The sequence below is a fragment of the Coffea eugenioides genome, unplaced genomic scaffold (assembly GCF_003713205.1).
Source record: "Coffea eugenioides isolate CCC68of unplaced genomic scaffold, Ceug_1.0 ScVebR1_2612;HRSCAF=3672, whole genome shotgun sequence".
In the NCBI taxonomy this organism is placed as follows: domain Eukaryota; kingdom Viridiplantae; phylum Streptophyta; class Magnoliopsida; order Gentianales; family Rubiaceae; genus Coffea; species Coffea eugenioides.
Genome location: NW_020863115.1, coordinates 2,377 through 27,694, shown reverse-complemented (window position 1 = coordinate 27,694; position 25,318 = coordinate 2,377). Strand labels below are relative to the sequence as shown.

The window sequence follows — 25,318 nt, the reverse complement described above, 5'->3', positions numbered from 1 at the left end:
GGGTCTTCACATCCTTCCCTCCTTAAAAGGAATTTCGTTCTCGAAATTCACACCTAGGACAATATTATTCTCATAATGGTTTAGTCTACCAGATCAATCACTAACTTACGCTTTCCAACCCATGCTACACAATTTCTATTCATTCAACTAGCAATCAAACCTTGATTTTTCCTCATTAGATATTTTAATTCCCAGATCGTAGGGCAACATAATCGGCCTTATGTCTACCTCACATAGGTAACGTCTTCACTCTTAATGCTACTATTACCGCCACTAATTCCAATTCATGAGTTGGTTACTTTCTCTCGTGATATCTTAACTTTCCAGAGGCATACTCAATCACCTCATCATGTATCAGTAGTATACAGTCTAAACCATCATTTGAAACATCTATATAAATCACAAAACTGCCTCCTCAGCTTGGTAGGGCTAACACCAGTGCATCGATTAAACATTTTTCACTTTCAAAATCTTTCTCACATCTAGAAACCCAAATAACTTGTCAAGTCTTATACTCTTATAAAATTCTTGATAAACCAAAGGTAGTATTCAGCTAACTCTAAGAATTCCAAATTTCGGTAGGATTCTTTGGTCGTTTCCTCTTAAACAGCTTCCACTTTAGCTGAGTCAATAACAATTCCTTCCTTAGATATTGTATACTTAGAAAGGTTATTTCTTCCAATCGAACTCACATCTATTGAACTTAACGAAAGTTGATGCTCTCTAGAGATTTGTAAACTATTATCAGGTATTTTTCGTGATCTTCTCAAACCCTAGAGTATACCGATATATCATCAACAAATGCCACCACTGATCCTTCCAAATACGATTTAACTCCGATGCATTAGGCCCATAAATGTTACTAGTGCTTCAGTCAACTCGAAGGGTGTACCGAAAATTCAAAGTGTACATGTCTTAAATTGAAAGCGGTGATAACCACATCAGTTTCTAGGATCCTCAACTGGTAATAGCTCTGCTTTAAATTCAACTTGAATAATATCACGGCTCCTTGCCATTGGTCAAAATTCCCGCTTATGTGAGGCTACGGAGTATTTGTGCTTCGTAGTCACATCGTTCAAATCTCGATAATCTATATATATAGCCTCCAGCTTCCATTTCACATATGATATCTGTGAGGCCCCAGTTCGTTCTACGTCAAGATATTCATTAAATGGGCGGTAACGTTTGGTTTTGGGAGTATTTCGAAAACCCTAAGTAGGGATTAAGATTTAAACCCTAAGTTCCGGTTAAGATTGAAAACCCGTTTTTCTACATTTTCTTTATTAGAAAATTCCCCAGATAATTTTATTTGAGTAAATAGAGTTTTTAGATGATTTTTCTAGTATTAGTTAGTTTTTGAGGAATTAAGAACGTATATCGGACGTGGGACCCACTAGTGCGAAAAGTTCGGAAAAATTCGGCCAATAAGGTTAAGTTTCGGATACTGTGTAAAATTTATCGGGTGTTAAGAGATAAGTAGAGTGTGTGAAATGATTGATGTGAGAGAGAAAAGAAAGGATAGGAATGCATTAATGGTGGTGACAAGTGTCACCATTTCATTGGAGAAGACTTATGAATTACTATTTCATTTTTTTTTGACTTTTGACCAAGTTGTTAAATATCTTCAAAAATCACCAAAATTCACCATTTTCTTTTCCCTCCATGGCCGGCTCTCCCTTGGGCTAAGAAGAAAGAAATACTTCACCATTTTAGCTTCCATTTGGTTCAATCTTCCAAAAACAATTGCCTAGATTAGTTTCTACTCCATAAAATCTTTCTAGTTGGTGTTAGTGGTTGATTTGGTGAAGCTTTTTGGAAGAGTTAAGGTGTCCAACATCTCTACCTCTCTTGTTACTAGGTGAGTGGTGTGTGTAACTTCCTCCTTCACTTAATAAAGCTTAGGTTATGCTTAGTAGTGGCTAAAGTGATGATATATATGGTTTATTTCTTGGTTTGAAGTGATTTGGTGAAGTTTTCATTTTATTGATGAATTTTCTGGTTTAATGTGGTCATGGTGTTGTGGTTGTTTATGATGATTGATAATGAGGGGTTATGACTCTAGTAGGTGTGTTTGATAGGAAATTGCAATCAATTTCTGGTTTGGAAGAATTTCAGCAAGTTAGGGTTTTTGGTTGGAACATTCTGCCCGTTTTTTTTGCTCCTAGATAGAAGCCGAATTGGACTTTGCTCAAAACATGAAAGTTGTAGGTATTGATGAGTTTGAAGTGCCTACAAAATTTCAGGTCATTTGGATTAGTGTAGAGTGAGTTATGTCGGAATTACTGTAGCTGTTCTGCTTTGGTCAGAATGCGAAAACGGCGTTGGTATTTGGCTATTTTGGCTAGAATAACTTTGGATTTGGATGTTGGTGTCTTCTAATGAAATGTATCTTGATGTCCTAGCTACCATATGCCTTTGGAATTTCGGCATTTGGAGTTGTATAGACTGAGTTATACCGATTACAGTTTTGTGTGTTTTGCAAACCTGTTTTGGTAATTCTGGTTTAGTATTTTGCATATTTGACCTAGTTGTGTTAGGATTTTGACTGAGTGACCTTCTACAGTATTGTATCCCTGTTTCTTAGCTTCGAAACGGTGGGTCTTACACCCCCATCCGATAACCGTAATGAATTTGGTGCCATTACCGCATATTAAGGTCAAATACGGTTTGTGATCCTGTTTTGCAATTCTGGTATAGTGTCTTGCATTTTTGACCTTGTTACATTCAAAATTGGACAAAGTTTCCTTCTTCAACATTGTAACCCCTTAAGTCCTGGATATCCCTGTAAATTTTCAGGTTAAACGGATTAGTATATCCTGAGCTATAAACGAAATACTCAGACCTGTTTTGACCAGCAAATTCTGTTACGTTTTTGGAAAGTTTACGACTGGAACTTTGGCTGCACATTTGACTGAGTTACAAGCTGTTTGGGCTTGCGACCAAAACACCAAACTTATAGCCCTATATCAGAGCTTTCTAACGCCCTTGGAATTTCATGAATCGGATTTATAAAACCTGAGATATAGCCGAGCAAATAAGGCCTGGCCGTGAAGATGACCATTTTCTGGTCAGATCTGTTTTGGTCTTGATGACCAATTTCCGTTCCGAATTTGGATTGCCGACCTTCATGAAAGTTGTTCCATTTGCAATGAACTATCTAACTACCAATTTTCAGCTCTTTTGACCATGTGTAGCATAGAAAACAGTTCGCACTCAAAACTGACCATTTGTGCATTGGCCAGATTTCGTAAGTGATTGTGTTTGGTTCATTTGGGACTGAAGCCTCCAGTTTCAGTTCTGGATGTCTTCATAACAGTTGTTGTTCATCCTTTAAGCTTCGATTTGGCATCTCATACGCCTTAATCCGATATTCGAAGCTCAACTTATGGGTAAACTAGAAATGAGTATCAAATCTGCCGTTTCCGTTTCCGTCCGTCATATTTACGTGCGCGCGTGTCATTTTGCCGTTTTGCTTGTTTTGGATCTGTTAGTAGTCGTTTGTGATATTATGTGATAAAATCTTCTATTTCAGACCGTGGTGAGTTAGGCGGAGCCGGTGGGGCCCACTACTAGCGAAAACGCGCGAAGCGATTTTGTTCTTGTACTGCTTTTGGTATTTTGAGTAAGTATTCAGGCCAGTTTGATGTGTTTTCTTTGCTATGTGTTTGAGATATGTGAAAAGGGTACTTAGGCGAGGGTGTACTTTATCGCACTCGACCTAAACCCTAATTTGAATGTATAATTGTACTTGGCATATGTATATGAACCTTTTGGAACCAAAACCCTTGAGCTTGTGGCTCGGGGCGACTTTCGAGTAAAGTTTGTGAAGTTTGCAAAGTTTGTGAGTTCGTGGGCCCGATCTAAGACCTGTTTGGACTATTCGAGCCGGTTAGGGCTTGGTCGAAGTTAGTCCAACTTAGTCTGAGGTCACCAAGTTTGTAGGTTCATGTTATCAACCAATTTTGTGAATCCGGTTCACCGAGAAGGTGACCAAGTTTGTGACCCGAGCTTGTGACTCAAGCTCAAGTTTGTGATTTCGTTCGCCCGGGCAAGTTTGTGAGGTGACTGGCCAGTGAGGGTGATAAGGTGTCGGTGGGTGTACAAGTGAAGTTCTACGGACTATTATTTGCGGTCGACGGAGTGTCGGCAGGAGATCACACATGGCACATGAATTGGCTTTGGAGCCACCCGTATCCTTATTATATGATGTTGTTCTTTTCTGCTTTTGCTTTACTCTTATTGTGTAATTGTTGCTACGTGAATTTACGTTTTTGCCCCTGTTTACTTACTAAGCATATAGCTTACCCCATTCCTTTTGTTTTCCTTAGCAGGGGCCGACGCGGGGACTTTTGTCACACACACTAGCATAGTTAGGTTTGATTGTAATAGTTGGACTTATAGTATGTTTGTTTTGTTTTAGTTTTGGGTGGTTTGTACAAGGACCCTCCTTAGGGTCTACATTTTGGTTTTAGTGGTAATTATAAGGATGTAATAGTGTGAGCAGGTACTTTTGGAGAATGTAATTATAACTCTTTTGGGTTTGTATCTAGAACTCTTTTGAATTTTCTAGCTTTTATTGTTTTAAGTTTTGAGTCCTGGCGCCAGCTAGGCAGGCGGCCCGCCGATACCCTTGGGTTTGCCCTTGGGAGAAGTGGGGTCGTCACAATATCCGGTCCTTTAATCGTTAGACTCATTAATCTATCAAATATTTCCTTTCACTAACCCAATTTCCATAATCTTAATATATCAATTTGGCACCCAAATATTGGGTCCCAACTTCAACCCTAAGTTCTCCAGTTTTTTTTTTTCCATTACCGATCCCTAGTTATCTCCAAGATCTCGGGGTTGCCTATGCTCTCAAGTACCGTTTCGATCATGTCTACTACCGTCCATGTCTTATTACCAATCTAAAGGTGTGGCAAAGTGTAAATATACATATAAGCCATGAAATCGATTAAAAGCAAAGTAACTTTTCACATTTTATACAAGATCACAGTAATTACATCAAGTTGGAATAGGTTTATCAAATCATCCCAAAAGGAAAAAGGGAAACAACAAGATTATAACAAAACGTGCCAAATTGCCAAGATACAAACAACAAAAGACTTTTCCCTCCTTTTTTTTTTAAAAAAAAGATTAAGTTTCCAAAAGTACTAGTCTAGTCTAGGGTAAACTACAACCCCTAACCCTCGAGTGTAGTCACAAACATCCTCACTCGTAAAACTTCCACTACTAGAACTCCCTTCATAACCATTAGTACTAATTACTTCCATCTGGCACTTGATTGCTTTGTAGCGGATCTAGCTGGCTGTTGAGTATTTCCTCTTTTTGTTAAGGGTACCAGGGCAATTCGAAAGCTTATGCTCGGCACTACCGCACTTAAAACATTTTCCTTGCTTTCTCCAGCACCCGGTTTCAGTGTGGTTAATCTTGCCACAATATCCACAAGTTACATGAGAAGTGACGGCCTGACTATTTCCCTTGTGTTTCTTCTCCAGTTCTACGTTCTGACGTAGCAACTCAGTTTTCTCTGCATATTCTTGTTTCCACCGTCCCTCCCAGTAGTCAGCCAAATTTCTTTGAAATTCTACCTCATTTCGAAGAATATTCATTTCCTTACGGATTTCTTCCAAGGTTGTCATCTGACCAGTTGACTTAAGTCAAATGTTAGCCTGCCAGGTAGATCAAAAGATCAAAATAAGTAACTATTCATAATAGAAGCTCGAGTCATAATACTCTTTCATTCTTTTGCTTATAGGTTACCCCGGAATACAAATCTTAACTATTCTCTGCTTAATATGGCGAGTTCTTAAGTCTCCAAGAGATTACTATCATTACTTACAAACACAACTAGATGCAGGGACCCTACTCCTTAATATAAAATTTCATGTCTTAGTTCACCCTCCAATACTCACTTATAAAGTTACTCGAGAAGAAACTCTAATATCTTGCTTTCACTAGTGCCTTATTTGATTCCGTTAAATCGGTCCTACTATTTCGAGATTAGGTTCTCCGTGAAACTTAGATGGAGCGAACTTCAAGAATTATTCCATTTCCACACCTCTCTTGATTCTTAGGTTGACTTATTGATCTAGAGCTTGGGTGCTCAACCAACCATGCTAGGACATCAATCGTATGGTCAATAGCAGTAACTACGTGATTGTTTTCCTTTATTTCTAGGGTTTCGGTTCAGTCCAACAGTCGTTCCCTAATCATCCCCTTGAGCTTAGGGTTGCTTAATCCTTCGCCCTCAGTCCCTTTTCACATGTTCGGCCACTCATAAATTTATCAATTATAAAGATATGATATAAAATGAGAGTGCATAAACGAGGTTTGAAAAGTGGCACTTTGACCATGCCAAACAAATACAAGGATAAGAGGGAAGACACCGAAATAGTCGCAATGTGTACAACCCAATCATAGATTTGAAATCATGAAACAGTAAAGTCAAGCATATCATGAGTAACATCCAATTATTTCACAGGGTAGTAAACATAATCAAGCAAAACATGAAGTGCAATGGCCTTTAAGCAAGCATCACCCCGACCACTGTGCCAAAACCATTAAAATAGACTAAGTCACGGGTTTAGTGATTGGTGGAGCCAAAAGTCTCTACTATCCCGTAGGATCATTTTCATTTCCAGCACTAGGAGTTTTAGATCTCATGTCCCTTATCAAATACCTTGTCATTCTCCACTTGTTCAACCAGGGTAACACACCCAGCCATCGACTTATCCATCCTGTCTTTAATTTCGGACACTACCCCAACAAGTCGATTCTTAGTTTTTTTTTTTTTTAAAGCTTCTCACAAGGAGCCTTTGTCTTCCTTGCTCCTTAAGTATCTCAATCTCCACTTCACGAATTCTAGTAGTCTAGCCATCCGCAATTGCCCTCAGTTCTCGATTATCCCCTCGAATCACCCTAGTTTCCTCGGATAGCCATTTTTAATGATCGACCACTATTAACACCCCATTATTCGGGCGCGAGCAAGTCCTTTGAAAATCACATGAAGCCCTATTTCTGTAAATTGGATTATCTCTCCAATGCTCCCTTAGGTCTTTCTCGATGATGGACCACCAGAAGGCGTCCCGAGACAATTTAATATCACCCTTACCTCCCATAGCTTACCCTTAAAAGTAAAAGCTCATGTAGGTCCAGTTATATTCAATAAACCAGATCTGATCATTTCGTACTATCTCACATGTGTCACACTAGATCAAGACCCATTTTCATCCACTAATTCAAACCTAGGTTCTAGTTTTCATTTTCACAAGCTGTCACTTAACTTCCCAACCAACACCACAGTCCAGCATCCTAAACTTTTAAGCCAAGGATACACTACAGAGATCTAAAGCCTAAGCTCTGATCCCAACTGTGACGCCCCCACTTCTCCCTAAGGCGAACCAGAGGGTATCCGCGGGACGCCTGCCCAACTCTCGCCAGGACTCAAGCAGTTTCCGTTCAAGCTTAATGCAAAACTATTCGACAGCACTGGATAAATAAGAAAGTGCGGAAAACTTCCAAACTTAACAATATATATAACGTTTATCCACCCTTACATGAAATTCCCAAAAGTTACATCAATTTCCAAAAGTTACCACATCTGGGTACATCAAATATCCAAATCATACATAAAGTTCCCAAGAGTACAACCAATAAGAGGTCTAGCCCAAATTACATTAGAAACCCTAAGCCAGAAGTGCATCAAAAGGGGTTTCTCCAAGTTCATTCCATGTCCATTCCTGTTAAGGAAAACAAATCTACGGGGTGAGCAAAATGCTCGTGAGGCCAAGAACACACATGCAAGCACATAGTCCAAGTAACAAACCCAAATAACAGGTCAATGGATAAGTACAAGTAATTGACAATTCCAATAAAATGTAAACAGAAACAATTCAAGGATATGGTAGCTCTCAGGAGTTAAGTTCCACTTGCTTTGTCAGGGCCATTAGTATACCTTCCCGCGATGACACTCCGTCAACCGGGTTGGTATTTTCAATCCGTAGATCACCACTTACTTCCATCCGTCCACCGTACATACCCCCACCGGGCCCGAACGTCATTTATAAGGCGATACTTCAACGAGTATGCCAAGCAAGATCTCTCCAATTGATCAAGCTTATCAGTTTTCTCACGGCTCGCCAAAGTTCCCGACCAAGCCCATGCCGGCTCGAGTCCAAGGTCTGCCTATGAGTTTGGGCATTCCCCAGTTAACATTTATAAGTCAAGAAGATTCACTCCAGCGACGTATGCAGCCATAGCATACCATTACATTTCATTCATTCATTCAATACATTTCAGTCATTCATTTAAATCATTCATAATTCATTCGTTTCATTTTAATCATGGGTCATTCATTTTAAATAAGAACGAGTGCGGTAAAGTACACACTCGTCTTCATTTTCAAAATCTCCAAACAATTATAACAATTAAGCATGTATCAAGTATTCATACACTTGACACTCACCAAGTAACAAGAGCAAGTAGATTCAATTGAAGTTCAAGCGTCCACCGTGGGGTCCTCTGGAAGGTCCTCGTGTGCGCCTGAGCAAATAATAATAGACTATCATTTTCAAATCCTTACTATTAAAGGAGATCGTACCATAGTACAATCTTAGAAAGTCTCGTGAAACGAACCTTATTTATCCTAAATCGAGGCTCTCAAGTGGGGTTTCAAAGTACAAGAGAAATTTAGTTTTCATCTTGAAAATCAAGTATAAAACGTTCAAGTAATATCGAAGGAATAAGGAGTACATGAAAAACTCCATTTCCTTGGAATTCGGAAAATTTCAGTTTTGATACAATACATTAGAAAAATCGTATCTCACGCTTTACAAGTCAAAAATTGAAAAACTTGGTACCGTTGGAAACTTCTTCCAAGGTACTAAAAGTTTATAGAATACACTTTTCCATGATTTCAGACGGAAAGTATTCAAAAATTGGCTCAAAGTTGCTGTTTTGAACATGAAGACTGCTTTCGGGGTTGGTTTTTGGCCAACTTTGGAAATTCGGCAAATTCACCCATTGCGAACCAGCCTTTGAAATTTGGAACTCAATTAGAGTTACACACAAGGTTTAAAAATAAGTGGAATGAGAATTGAGGTTTCGAGCACCATGATATGGTAGCTCAAAGTTACCCAAATTTCCTTGTTAAACAAGGGTTTTCCAACACCAAGTCATGAACTTTGGGAATTTATTTGAACCATGAAACGGCCTCGGAATAACACCAAAATTAGCAGTATAATACTACCATATAAGGGTTGTTCCTCTACCAAATTTCATGGAGAAATAAGAACAGAAAGTGGGTTAACAAAACTGTTGAAATTCCAAGAAATTCTAAGGCTAAACTGCCTTTGAACTTCCATTTTGCCGTTTCCAAACATTTGGTCAAGGAACATCTCAAACATGGTTCATTCCAGTAGGAAATGTCCAAAATATGTTCAAGGTACATTCGATAGATGATTTACACTAAGAAGCTTCGGATAACAAGTCCCAAACCATAGTTAGTTTCAAATCTGTCCAAAACACTATTTTCGTTCACAAAGTCAGTTTTGAATTTCAATCATAAATCACTCAATTCAACTCGGAATTGAGTGTGGTTTGTGGCGTTAGAAAATAGACTCATAAGGTTATATTTTCTCAGAAGAAACTATTTTCAAAATCTGTCTATAACCAGCTCATACGTGAGCATCAAATCGCAGTTCATAATCTGCCTCCCAGTGACAAAAGAAACAGGACAGCAATTTTTAAACGAATGGTTTGGCTCACACGAGAGGAACCAGAACGTTCATTTTATACCAAATGAAAGCTGGGAATGTCTAGTTTCCAGTTCCACAAACGGCACTCGATTCCGACATCGGAGCGATGAATTATAGCTGAAACAAGATGACTGTCTGGTAGTGACGGGAATCATTTTCCAGTTTGGTAAATTTTCTAAATCTCAACATGCACTCAGCCAAATCACGTAAAATCTTGAGGAAACTTTATACACAACCTATATTAAACATTTGCATCAATTGGAAACAAGTCAATTGCGTTAGTAAATACACTAAAAAGCACGAAAATGGGCAGGCAGAATGACACCCACTGCAAGAATTTTGGTCATCAGTGATAACTACTTTTCGTCACAAAAAATCAAAAAGTCATCACTGATGACCATTATTGACAACATTTCAGTTGTCGCAGGGTCGTCACTGAATCTCCGTCGGTAAAAGTATACAGTGACGACTTTAAAGTCGTCAGTAAATAGAAACTTTTTTATGACAATCTATGTCGTAAGTAAAAAATGAAAGTATACATTGACGACCTTAGAGTCGTCAGTGAAGGAAATTTTTTATGACAACATATGTCATCAGTAAAAACTATAAATCTAGTGACGACACCTTCTCTTGTCAGTGATGCATGGAGGGGCAGTAATGAGGGCATAGGGGAATTAGTGACAACTTTGTTGTCAATAAACCCCTGATCAACTGTGGCAACAATCCCTTATCAATAGACAGTTTTGATTGAGTGACAATAACAATTGTCAATAAAGACATCTTGCCTAGAAAAATACTACTCATTTACAACACCTTACACATGACTTTCCTACTACAATAATATCTAAAAAATGAAAACATCAGCAATGTTTAATAAATAACAAACGTCGGCACCCGTTACAATAGAATATGCCAGAATAACATATTAAATATTCAAATGTCATAAATAAGTGCAACATCATAGTACAAATAGTTTCATAAGTTTGAGTAGAACAAATACTACTCATATAAGTCAAGACTGCACTAAAAAACATATTCCAAGTCCCAAAACATTTCCTGCACTTCCAAAACATTTTCTAAACTTAAGACAGCCCTATAACCACAGTTTTTTAGCCGACATGTAAGCTGTACTGCTAATCTTCTTCGAAACCTCCAAAATGAGCAATATATCTGCAATAAAGTAGTAAAGTTATTAGTAAAGTTATCAGGTGACAAAAGCAAAATAGTCTCTAATTGCTAAATAAACAACAAAAGTAACAAGCATTCACTAATCTGATACCACCGTAATGAATGCAGCAATTGCAGCAGAAATAGAGTGATAAGGGGGAGAGAAACTAGACTTGAGGAAGAAGAAAGAGAGATATTATTCAAAATGATTTTTCCATGTTGCCCAATCCGGATTTCTGCATTCTTATACAGCTCAAGAATAACAAAATAACTACTTGATTGTTGACTCAGCACAACAGTCTAACTAACAAGGAAGATTCCCTTTAACTACTTGAAGGAAATACATTTCGCATGTACTATATTGGTATTCTTCAAGTGAAATACTATACTGGAAATACATTAATTCTTCAAGTTGAAACTGACAATCCACTGCAAAGAGACCAAACAGTATGTGTAACAGGTAGAACTGGTATTAAAGGCTAGACGGACACAAATTAATGGAAGGGGAGAAGATGGAGAAGGGGAGAGTATGTGTAACAGGTGGAACTGGACTTTTGGCATCATGGTTGATCAAAAGGCTTCTTGAAGATGGTTATTCTGTCAACGCTACAATTAGGTCCTCTTCAGGTTCATGTTTGCTAATTTATTAGTAATTAGTTCTTTACTTGAATTACTTTACCATTTCCGTCTGCAACTTTACATATCATCAGAACAACAGTTTTTGGCAACTAAGTAGGAGCTAATTTCAGAAACGAAGGGTCTAAGACAGAACAGCAAATTGTCTGCACCATATTTCTAACAAGAAATCAGAAGCTTTGGTCAGCAGAGACAAAGGGAATGAAGAAGACAGTGCTATGATAAAATTCAACAAGGAAAGAAAGGATTTTCCAGAGTAAAGGCGGTAATTAGGAGCCATCAAAGTTTCCGTTTGAGCTTTAAAGCCTAAATGTCATTGCAAAACAGAAAAACTAGAATCAGGACACCACATAGCAAATCATTAGGCTTAACTGGAAATTGCATGACATTAATGTTTAGCAAGTATTCAAAAAGCTAAATCAGTACTTTGTTTTTGCTGTTCATTTCTAACCTAAATTAGTAAGCAGATATCAAATCTTCCTACTCTGTCCACAACGACCAGTAGTGATAGCAAAGTTATGCATGAACTTACTTTATAAACTCAAGGTGATTTACTCACAGCAAGAGTAAAATGAGAAAAAGAAACATCATGGAGCATAAAAAACGGCAAGTGAGCAAAAAGGGAAAACAACAACAAATTTTCTTCATACATTTGGAGACCTGGAAACTAATCATGATGAAACGATCATAACCCAAAGGATAAACCTCAATGCTAACAAATGCAAATGAACATAGAGCTTGTGAATTGCTGTGCAACAAATTTATAAGCCGCGGACTTTACGAATTGCGAAATGTGAAGCATAAAAGAAAAAGGGTTCCAGCTAAACGGAACTCACTGCTTCATGTAACAAGAGCGAAGTTAAACATGAGAGATGGACTTAAGACATCACAAGCAAAATGCAAGGAAGGAGAATCAAGAAAGACGGCCATATAGGCGTGTGAGTAACCAACAAGGAAAAGGAAACACCCATCAACAAACTGCCATCCAGCAGACTTTTGTTACGTGCATTCTGGGCATGACTCACGCTCATTAAAAAGATTCTCAACATCTGACTAATTTATCAAACAGAGACATGAAACAGAGGGAACCTATGAAATGGAAGAGATAAACAAGAGAAAACAGCCCATAAGTACTAACGAATAGATTGCTGTCTATTTACATTCAGATTCTCAAACCAATCTGGCAACTTGGAGAAATCATATCATTCTAGTTCCAAACGCTACTCGGTGAACCAGCAAACAGGGCAAACATTTTTCAATCAGAATCTAGTTAGGCATTTCGTCGAACAGGTTGGGGCATTAGAAATTTCATCAGACTTTTGCTCCAATTGAAGTTAATCGGCCCCAAAATTGTTCAATAAGCAAGAGCTTTCAGTTCAATTTAACACATAAGGCACATATGATCTAAAATCCTGAACAATCAACATGACAATTGTACTTAGCAAACGCACGGCAAAAATGCTCTGAACATCGCGGAATGCAACAACGAAAAAGTGGAAAAAATCAACTTCAAGAATCATGGCTTTTCTTTTTCTTCCCGACTAGCAAACGCACGGATTCTGCCTAACTTTGGACTGGCCAGAGTCCATATTGAATAAAAAAGCACAAAATCCCCTCTTTTGGTTCAAAACTTTCGTTTGGGCTTTTTATCAAACAGGTCATGGGCATTAAAAATTTCAGTGATTCTTTGTTCAAGTGATATTATATCTAGCCCCAAAATTCATCAGAACAAAATGGATTTCAATCCCAGCATCATATAAAACACATATATTCACGGGCTATGTAAAACACAGAAGGAAGACTGAACTGTAAACGAAGAAATTACCTCTCATGGTCTAGCCAAAGCAAAATTCTCCAAGGCAAGCATCCAATGAGGACCTCTGGTGTAGACATCAATCAAGCCGTTGAACTGCCTCTCTCCTCTTCTACGTGCTTATCATCAGCCTTCAACTTCTTGACATCTTCGTTGTTCTCTCCCTCCTCGTCAGCTTCATCTCTGACGCGCTTTAAACTGCCGGCACCGCCAACCGCCGCGTCATCAGCTTGGGCTTCGACTATTTTCATGTCTTGAGTGGACGATTCCTTCACCTCACCGTCGACTAGGGTTTCTGGGGTTTACTTTTGCTCTATTTCTGCCATAGTTTCCTCTCTGTTTTCCTTTCTTCTCTTAGTCTACCTCTCTCTGACTTCAACTCTCTCCTTTTGCTTTTTTTCTTTTCCGCCGCTCTCCTTTTCCTTCCCTCTTTTTTTCCTCTTTTCGTAGCTATTCTTTCCTCAGCCGAAGCTCCCTCTCTTTTCCGTTGGCTTGCCCGATAGTTTTTCTCTTTGCTAATCCTTGTCCGCTGCCCTCCTTCATTTTCTGATTTCTTCCGCCGAGAATCGGCATACCTTTTTGGTAGAGAGTTGCTGCTAAATGTGGTCTTCTATTTGATCATTTCCGAGCCAAGATCAATTAGGAGTGGCGAGGAGATGTTTCGGCAGAGATAAGGAGCAGTGTGCTACGGTTGGTTCTAAGTGTTGGCTGTTGGCTTTAGGATACTGCTGGTGTTTTGTTCGGTGATACTGGTAGTGTTGGCTTTAGGATACTGGTAGTGTTGGCTATTTGGTTCTAAGTGTTCTAAGTGTTTCCGCGCCTCTCCTCAAAATATTGACTTTGAATGAAATTTCAATTCCTTATATTTCCCCCTTTTTTTTTTTTTTTTTTTTTTGACAAAAAGGGGAAAACCCCCGATATTTTATTAATAACAACGGATAAACTCAAGAAGGTGGAAAAATTCCCAACCTTCAATACATGCCGGATAACTAGGAGCTATACCTACACAGGAAACCTGCGAATGTATGGAAAACCTATCGCATCCAAATTAATCAGCGACCGAACTCTACTTGGAAGCTGCTGAACAGATTGAAAAGTAACATATGGACCCTCCCGAGATAACGCTGCTAAGCTGTCTGCCACGGCATTCGCCTCACGATGAATATGTGTAATAGACCCCTTCACCTTGCCCAGTAACAAGCGAAGCTGACTTAAGACGCTACACAACGGCCACTTACCAACCGATCGATTCTGGACCAACCTTACCAACACTAAAGAATCCACCTCTACCAAAATATCTGACAACCCTGCCCCCATACACCACTGCAGCCCAGAACACAATGCTAATCCCTCCGCATATACCACTTCATATTCCCCAAATTCCTTATAAAAAGCACCAATCATCTTCCCTTCAAAATCACGTACCACCCCACCACCTTTAGCTAAACCATTGATCACACTTGCATCTGTGTTGAGTTTGTACGTCCCTCTAGGCGGCTTCATCCATGATATAGCCTTCAGACAGAATGATTTGGCTGGCTTGACCCGAAAAAACCGTGCAAAATACGTATCCATATCCCCCTCCAACTGCACTTTGTTTAACATACAAGCCGCCCCCTTAGCAACCAACCACCCATTGGCTTCGAAGATAACTTTGGAATGGACAGGGTGAAGATTTCCAAACCGAGCATCATTTCTACTACGCCATAGAAACCATAACACCACTACCGGTATTACACACCGAACATGATCCAATCGGCCATTGCTAGAAGATTGAAACCACACCACTAGCAGTGAAGAAACACATGAGAATGAACGCCACTGAATTCCGCAAGCCAGAAAGAAATGCTGCCAAACAGCACTTGCTAACCTGCCATGTAAGAAAATATGATTCAAGGATTCCACCGCATTACCACAGCAATCACATTTAGAAACCATGGCCATTCCTCTAGACCGGAGCTTGTCGTCCAGAGGGAGAAAATCAGACAAAACCCTCCAAGCTAAGTACGACATTTTTAGCGGGAGTAACGGACACCAAATTCCACGGCAAACCAAAGACGTGTTACGCCGCTGCCGAACCAGTTCCCAGGCTGACGACACAGAAAATGCGCCATCAGCGGAAGGAGCCCAAATTAACTCGTCCTTAAGCTTCGGATCAACAAGTGTTTGGGAAATAATATTAACAATAGATCGTGGGAGAACCTGGAGGAGACGATCAGTATTCCACCCCGTAGAGGTGTAAAACTCAGCTACCAAAAAGTGAGGATGCGCACCAGTAACCTGGCTGCTAAGTGGTTCATTGAAAAGCCATCGATCATACCAGAAATCGATGAAGCCTTCACCTAGCCGCCAACGAATGTTATCTTCAGAGATAGCCCGCACCAAACAGACCCTCTTCCAAGTTGCCGACCCCACAGCAGCCGAAGCCAAACCTGGATGTTGAATTAATATTTTACTAATATAATATTACTTTCTACTTTTAAATATTTTTTTGAAAATATTCATAATGGATGAGAAAATTATGTTGAAATATTACAAGTGGTAAATGCACCTTGGTTCTGCTTCAAATAGTTAATTTTTTTATGACATCAAACAGTTGATCCGATATTAATATTACAAGTGAATTTTTAGCTTCAAATTTTATTTAAATTTACTAATGTATTTCTAATCACTACTTCTTAACATTTTTATCAAAAAATTATAATGGATGAAAAATTTTTGCTAAATTCAAAGAACTGGTAAATATACTCTTTCTCAAGTTGTAATAGTTTATATAGTTGTTCTAACTAGAAACTTTCATTAATTTTTTTCAGTTAAAAACCTATTGAGTAACTATGACTAGTTTAATAAATCATCAAATTTTCAAAAAATTAAATTAATATTTAAGTAACTATGACTAGTTTAATAAATCATCAAATTTTAAAAAATTAAATTAATATTGAGGCTCACAATTAAATAAATGCATTAGAGATGTTCAAGTTAGTGATGATACTTATGTTGTCACTAACTATGCTATAGTTTTATTGACAAAAATTTGTCGTCAGTAAACATAAACAGTGACAACAATGAAATGTTGTCAAAGAAAGCGGTAGAATTACTGACAACATTTATCAAGTCGTCACTATCGCACATCTCGCGCCTTCCAAGTCCCATGGCGCGAAGTAGTTTGTGACAACAATTAAAGGTTGTCACTGAAAACTCAGTTGCTTTGAGTCAATTGTGACAACCTTCAAAGTTGTGACTAAACAACCTCATTTTGTGACGACTTTTTGTCGTCACAAAGAAATGTTGTCACTAATGATCTTTTTTCTTGTAGTGACCTTCACATGCAACCCCTCATTTGACTTCCTTTTCACTTTTATCACTTAACTCTACTAAATTAACACTTAATCAACACAATCAACATCCAATCTTATCAAATCAGATCATCAAAGTCATTGTGGGATTTCATAGAGCCCACTCACCAATTTTCTAACAATTTAAAGCTGCCCATGAGAATCCAAGAGTTCATGAGTGTAATCTATCTTCCATAAATCAAGAATTAAGTGGTTGATCATTACTTACTTTCTTAGAGAGCCAAGACAGAAATTTCGGTCACTTTGAGCTGGAGAAAAACCGTGAGAGGCAGCTCCTTTCCTAGCTTATCTTGATCACCAAGTGATTTGAGTGTTGTGTGTAAAATTTGGAGGTAATTTGAGCAAGGAATTGAGGAGAAAGAGTGGAGGAATTTTTTGGTCTTGTTCTTCCTTTGTTGCTCGGCTGTTTGAGTGTATGTGAGGAAGGAAATTCTGATGTTATTAGCTTCTAAGGTAGGCTTAAAACTTGTGGCTCAAATTTGCTCAAAGATGTCCACTAAAATAATGCACGTGCACGTGCGTTTCATGTTCGATTCCTCTTGAATTTATTGCACTAGTGCACTAAACCTCTAATGCATTTACATTCATATTATTATTATTCACTCTTAATAGTCCCAAAAAATGGTCTAAGGCTCCTCAATTAATCGCGCGCGTAAAACGCGTATTTCCAATTTAAGCGCGATATAGTGAATTTCTAAGAAGTTCTTATAACGGTAATATGACTAACTAACCTTTGAACACTTATACATAAAAATACCTATTTTAGGACTAATGTACAAGTCTCCAATCGCGTATTCACTATTTTTACTTAACGAGCTTTCAAAAATTAAATTTTAAAACAAGTCACTTTAAAAATATAACTAAGCTATAAATCCATATAATTAGTTCTATTTATGTTAGAAAATAAAATTCGGGACAAACGGGCCATTAAATATTTAAATAAGCTCGAAATGGAATTTAAAATAATAAATTTTTGTGAGTCCTCACATGAGTCGAGTATTAATTCCTCAAATAACCTTTCTTAATCTATCATTGATCATTCTTAATTCTCCAATATTAATACACTCCCGATCCAAATATAGCATCGAAAACGTGTACTCATTGTTCCGAATGAAATGAAATTTTGAAAGGTGAATTTTTCAACAAAACGCTTTAAAATATAAAAGAGGCTTTGTTCCATATAAATGAATTTTTTTTTATGGTCGAAATAAATAATTCGGAGAAAATGAGTAAATAAATATTTAAGTAAACTTGTAATATTCGATAAATAAGAAAATTTTTGGGTCCTCACATATAGACATCATATTCTATCTAAACAAGAAGAAATACCACTGAACAATTCAAAACCCTAACTCACAAATCCACCATAATCATCACAACTACTTAAATAGCTATCATTAGCCAAGAATTTAAGTTGCTATACAAACTTAACCAAGATTAAGGGAAAGATAATGGAAAAACAGCCTTCATACCTTGCTAATGATGCTTTCAAGAGAAACCTCAACCTTTCCTTCTAAAGTTTCACCACACAAAGCTTCTTAAGAACTAAAGGGAGAGTTTAATCGGTTTAGATTTTGGATTTTCACTCAAATTAAGCTAAAAATCAAGATGGAAATTAAATGGTTTCTTCCCTCTTTTCTCTCTCAAACTCACAGCTGGAATGTGCAGAAATGGAGGCTGAAATGAAGCTTCAAGAAGGTTAAGATGATAGGAATTCATTTGGGTCAAAATTGGACAAGTGTCACCCTTTTGATTGGAAGTCAATTTTTTTCTTTTCTCTCTTGTTTTTAGTCCAAAATTTTGGCTGCATTAAGAAGATATTTAGGTCTGATTTTGTTCAATTAATAACAAGTAGATTAAGGTAATAAAGTAGTGTTCAAGTGGTGTACTCACTCGGTAACAAATGGTACACTTCGGTTCACACCGTTTTTCCTTAATTCGCGTATACTATGGTTTTAACTTATAATTCACTAACTTATTATTATCACTTCTAATCACACACTTAATATCATCTAAAACGCACTCTTTAATCACTAAATTTATACACAGTCTATACCGATTCATTACATTACTAAATACGTAAAAACTTAAATTTACGCTAACTATGAACCTAAATGAAAAACCCTTGATTCTAGGGTGAATTGCAATTCTTAAGGGGGTAAATGAGTAGTAAAGTTATTGTAAGGTAATAAATTCCAAATAAAAGGGAATTTTAAGAAAAATATAAGGAAATTTTCCAGTCGTCACACATTAGTTTGGAAGAAATGAACGCTCTTTATATTCTAAAGTTTGGACATGAGATTTGAACTTTTAGAAGATGAAAACCATCTACCCTTGATCCTCGATTTTCGTGCCAAAAGTAAAAATGATACTTTCTTTTGGAATTGAGATTTCCTTATCACGACTTGAATAAAAAATGACCTTCAACCACTCTTTGAGCATTATTCCAATGTTTTAGCGAGAAAAGTTTCTTTAACTTGACTCGAACTTGTGACCTTGAGAGTGGGTAGCGAGAAAATGCCTTTCTTTTTAACCTTGGTTGAGCACCTAAGTAATTATGATTGTACATGTCTCAAGTGGTTACAAAGAAGCCAAAGAGTTCGTTTGACTTCTCGCTTCACTCATGTTTTGCCCTTGACTTGTGGTGAGTGTCAAGTACATGTTAAATGCTGATGTGATTTAAATGTTATTTGGACAAGTGCTATACATGATACGTGAACTTGTCGAGGCGAGGGTGTACTTTATCACTCTCGTCCTCTCTCTCTCCGATTGCATGATACTTGTTAAATGAATATATATGACTTATACTTGTTCATGAACATGTTTAACTCGTGAACACTGAGCGGAAGCATGTACCACATCCTATTCGAGTGGGAGATGTCTTTCATACCGACTCAGTGCTATGATTGATTCTCTGAGCGGAAACATGTACCATACCCTGTTCGAGTGGGAGGTGCCTCTCATACCGACTCAGAACCATAAACAATTCTAAGTCAATTGGAGTGATGTCTCATCGACCACTTATACTTCTGGTGAGGCACCTCAACCTATCGGCTAGCCTTATAACTCGCTTGGCATACTCGAATAGTATCGCCACCCTTTTACATGTTTGGTTCCTGATCCAAGTGGGTGTTATATTGGATGGAGAAAGTAAGTGGAGCATTACGGTCGTGTTACTACTTGGGTTGATGGACGGTCAACCCCCGAAGGCTCAATTGATCGAGACGTGGGAATAGCTCCTGAGAGCTCCTGTATCCTTCCTTGTGTGTGTTAATTCCTACTTGTGTACTTACATGAAATGTCATGTTTTAAGTTGCTTTTAAGCATGCTATTCGATTAATTGGTTCTACGTGCTTGCTTGCTTGTTTTCTTGGCCTCACTGAGCGTTAGCTCATCCCTTTAAGTTTGTTTTCCTTAGCAGGAACTTGAAGTGCAAAGATTATGGAGAAGCTGGCTTTGATTGTCTTTTGGCCCAATTGTGGATGTAAAAGATCTAGTCAACTTTTGGTGGTTGTTTTTTGGGAAATTTGATGTAATTTTTGGAAATATTATGATGTTGAATTGTTTGACTATCAAAGGAAGTGACTTTTCTTTATATTAGTCTTCTTATTGGGCGTTTAGTTCTAAGTTATAATCTTGACTTGTATCGAGTCCTGGCGAGAGTTAGGCAGGCGGCCCGCCGAAACCCTAGGGTTCGCCCTAGGGTGAGGTGGGGGCGTCATACCTTATAATGTAAACTTTCATTGTATAGTTTTAACTTGAATAAAATGTAACTTTGTGGAAGTTTCATGTTAAATTTATAATTGAGATTAATTAGTAGATTTCCTTCTAAGTTAAGTTCCTTGGGTATGAAATACCAGATATTTAATACATGAGAACTTAAAAGAACTAAATTGAAAAGAAGGATAATAAGTATCTACTTTTAAAGAGTGTTGTGCCCTATTTTTCATAATAAAAAGGTATTTACAAAAAATGTGTTTTTCATTTTAAAAAATAAATGTAAAGGAGTCTAAAATGGGACTTTAAAAAAATGAGATAGTTTGGGACCAAAATTTAGTCTAAAGGGGTTTTAGGAAAAGGGAGTCACCACTTGGTATAGAGTATAGGTGTACCAAGTCACCATTTTGTTTCTTTTACCTAGGCTTTCATTAAGATGTGCAAGGATGGGATCTCAAATTTGGTAGGTATTGCCACTTCCGTTCCAAACATAAGAGAATAAGATGTTTCCCTCCACTTTGAAATGTCGCAATATTGCTTTTTTTATTCATGGTTGACCTTCAAATTTGCAAGATTTTAACTTGTAGTTCTTCCTCCATCTTCGCCGTAAACACCTACAAAGATGGGTTTGCCAAAATACAACAACCACTTGAATTTTTTTGACAAAAATTTCTTTCTTTATTTGAAAAAATGATGCAACAATTACTACTCATAAAAATGTTGATTTATAAATTTTGAACAACAGATTTGAAGACCATTTGACTCTTAGGCGTACTCCACAAATGTATTATAAAAGTTCGCCTCAATTTAGGCCATTTGATTACAAAAATTTTTGTTTGAATAACTTTCCATTTATTTGACAAAAACAAGAAAATTGTGCTCCTTAAAATTTAGAAAACAATCATAAGCTAGCATGCAATGTGCATTGGTGTATCATCAAGGACATGCACTACAATAGAATTGCATTCTTAAAATGACAAAGAAGCTAAAATGTCACGTTTAAATTCATGTAGAAGACTCCATTATGAACCTCTCAAAACAAGACCAAATTGCAATATATCTATTCCTTATTTAGGATCAGCATTTAGGTAAAATGATCACTCTTTCTGATTAGTCTTTATTTTACCTATTTTTAGTTACGTTTTAGGTTATGTTTTTTGTGTGTTTTAAGTTAAAATGGAAGATTTGAATTCCTTTATAATTTAATTTTCATAAAGTAGTTTTTTTTAACCAAAACATGCAAAAGTGTAGGTTAATATGTAAGTTTATGTAGGTTTTGGTCTTATATGAATTGATTGAGGACAAAAGGAGTTTCACAACTTTGACACATCGTGATATTTTGGTTATATCTTGAGCCACAAGTATCAAATTGAGGTGATTATTAAACCATTTTGAAGTTAAGACATAGCTCTATAATTGTTGTGCAGACATCGAAATCCAGTTCATTAAGCTTTCTAATCAAAAAGTCAAAACACAGTGGGAAAAATTTATCATCAAAAGTTGAAATAGAGCATTTATCAGTTAGGGGTATTTTGATCATTTCTCAGTCAATACAAATCCAAATAAGATGATTATTGATCCATTGGAAAGCCAACTCAAAGAACTACAACTTTTATGTTTTGTGCAGGAGCTAATTCAGCCTCCATCATCAAGAAAGTCACAATTGAATTTGGAAAAAAAATAGAGCAAAGTTGAGATTGAAGCTGAAAGTGCAAAACTGAGTGCAACAAAGATCCATGAGGTGATCTGCAAGGTATAGGGTCGCAGATCCCTGATTCACAGCTGCAACTTACTCTACAACTTGCATTTTGTTCACACAATCTTTTTGACCAATTCCTCTGCAAGAAAAATGTCTGGAAACAGGTAGAATTGAGTTAGAGAAGTAGAAAACAACTTTGTGTCTACATTATGAGAACATCTTCTCTTCCAAAACATCTATAAATATTGCTTAAATCTCATTCATTTGAAAGGAATGTTAGTAAGAGATAGCACCTTATAGAGTAGAGTAGAAGTAGAGATAGAAGTAGTTTAGCTCTAGTTTCATATTGAGAGTTTCTTTCTTTGTTTAAAGAGCTTTAGGAGGGAGGTGCAAACACTCTTGTATTAAACTTATTTGAGAGATCAACTTGTGAAGGAATTCAAGAATTCAAACTTCAAGATTGAATAAGAATTCTTCTTCCTAAATTTTGTCTCTTGTTCTTATTTGCCATGCTTTGTTACAAGTTTGTTTCATACTTAAATGTTCTTAATGTGATGTCTAGCTAAGCTTTTTCATATCCTAGGATGAAGATGAACTTGTTACAGTCTTGATTTGAAGTAGTTAAGGGATGATTATGCTTTTTCATGATTTGTTAGTTTGAGAACTTGTGCTTATGCTTTATAATTATTTGGCCATCAACTATGAATGATTTGATAAAGTTGAGCAAGAAAGTTGCCTTCTAATAGATCTAAATTCTTAAACATTAGCCTTATTCTCACGAAAGTAGTGAATAATGATTGGTTGGATTCATATAATAACTTCACCGAGTTTATTTAATTTGTTTCTTACCCTTTCTCTATGAACATAGGTAAAGGATGATTCAAGAAGTTAAAGGAATTGGCGAAAGCAATTTCTCAAGAAATTAGCCAAAGCGGTTTATCTTAAATGTCCGTTGGTGAAAGTAAGGACATACAATTGGAAGTTCTTCCTTGACAATCCATGGAAGCATAGGCATAATCACCTTAACTAACTTCTAATCTTGACATAACAAGGGATTCTAATCCTTAGGATCCTCTCACCTAATCTTTTAGCAATTCTAATATAACTTTTCTTTACTTTTATTTACTTTCTTGCAACTTACTACTTGCATGGTTGGTTTTTCCACCTAATGGCCTATTTTACATTATTTGCTTAAGCTAAATTCTAAATCTTATGGCCGGTTGTACCGCCTAATTAACTTTCTTTGATTTTCTTACTTAAACTTTGATTTTCTAGATAATAAAGCAAGTGATTAAGCTTAAATGATTGCCAAACTCTAAGTCCTTGTGGGATCGATACCTATTATCCCTATACTCAATAAATGAACCGTATACTTGCGAAAATAGGGTAATAAGGTTTTAAAATTTGCAGTGTAGTAAAATACCCTATCAAGTTTTTAGAATCGTTACCGGGGACTTAGGCTTAGATTTCGGTGTAACACTAGAGTTAAAGCAAGTTTAATTAATCTAGGCTTTATCTTTATTGTGTTAATCTTATATTATATATCTTTTAGTTGTTCATTTTGGTTATTTTTAGGGACTAAATTCTTCACTAAAGACACAATTTATCTTCAAGAATTAAACACGGCGAGAAGAGAAAGAAGACATGCCCAACAAGAGCGAATTGAGGTGGAAAGTATAAGTGAAACTTTCATTGAAATTGAGGAGTAAAGGCCAAAACCTTTGAGGGACTATGCCTTGCCAAATGAATCGGAAGCACAAACTAGCATTGCAAGGCCAGCAATTAATGCAAATAATTTTGAAATTAAACCCTCACTCATCCAAATGGTTCAACAAAGTCAATTTAGAGGAAATGCAATGGAGGATCCTAACACTCATCTAACTAACTTCATGGATTTATGTGGTACAATCAAAATACATGAAGTAAGTGAAGATGCAATTAAGTTAAGGTTATTTTCTTTTTCACTTTGTAACAAAGCAAAGGTATGGCCTAACTCTTATCCAGCTAATACTTTCACTTCTTGGAGTGAGTTGACAAAGTATTCTTAAATAAATATTTCCTCCTAAAAAAAAAGCTAAACTTCGCATGGATATTACAGGTTTCACTCAACATGAAGGCGAGTCTTTATATGAAGTTTGGGAGATATTTAAGGATCTTCAAAGAAGATGTCCTCACCATGGTCTCCCCAATTGGTTGGTTGTTCAAACATTCTATAATGGCCAGTACCCTTGTGATCTTGTCATTTGTCATTTGTCACTCAAAGTTTGACCAATACCCTTGACCAAGACCAAGTTTTCTTCTTATCCAACTTGAACTCTTATCATTTGACTATTTCTTTTTCATGTTCCTTGGCCTTGGATGAATTTGGGAAGGAGAAAAGAGGGAGAAAATCACAAAAAAATTCTAGCCTTGATTCTTGTCCAAATTTGTGAGAAATCCGAAGAAAAACCCTAATCTACTCCGATAAATCTTGAATCAAGGTTGGAGGGAAGCTCTTGGTGGAGTTTTTGGAGGAAGAAAAGCCTTGCATCTTCTTGATTTGCTTATCATCCTTGAATTTGAAGGTAAGAGGTGAATCTTGCTAGAAACCTTAGTTTTCTTCCTTTACTTTGAAGTTTAGTTTATGGATGATGTTGTAGAAGTTAAAAGAGATGACTTTTATGGAGGCTTTCATTTCTTCTTGAGTTGTTTGTGAATTTTTCAGCTCAAAAATTTATGGTGATTTTGGCAAGGTTTTTGTTTAAGATACTTTTTCAAACCTTAATCTTCACATGTATGTTGAATTTGAGCCAAGGGAGTGAGATTTTGTTAAGAAAAGTTTCATTTTTTCAAGTTGTTAGAAATTTGAAAGTTTTAACTGGAAGCTCTGTGCAGTTTTGGAAAATTGGCTATAACTTCGTATAGGAAAGTCAGAATTGAGTTTCATTTATTGTGTTTGAAACTAGACTCATAGAGCTTCCAATGGTATAAAATTCAGGGTTTGGTTCAATTTCTATAATTACCAGAAAATCTGCAAAGTTTCTTGAAAATCATGACTAATCTGTTTCTACACTTGTGATAGCAATGAGTTTTAAATTGAAATTTGACTAATCTATGAGCTGAATTTCATGAAGATGTCTTCTAAAGCCTGTTAGTGCTTTGAGTCTATTTTCTAACAATGTAAGTTTTGTGA

General features: G+C 36.9%; 1 non-coding gene across 1 annotated transcript; it reads right to left on the bottom strand.

Annotated features, from left to right (window-relative positions):
* Positions 1-24,222: 24,222 nt before the first annotated feature.
* Positions 24,223-24,329, bottom strand: LOC113757017. The gene has a single exon (XR_003466179.1). It is a non-coding gene; the product is annotated as a small nucleolar RNA R71 (small nucleolar RNA).
* Between the last annotated feature and the right edge of the window lie 989 nt (positions 24,330-25,318).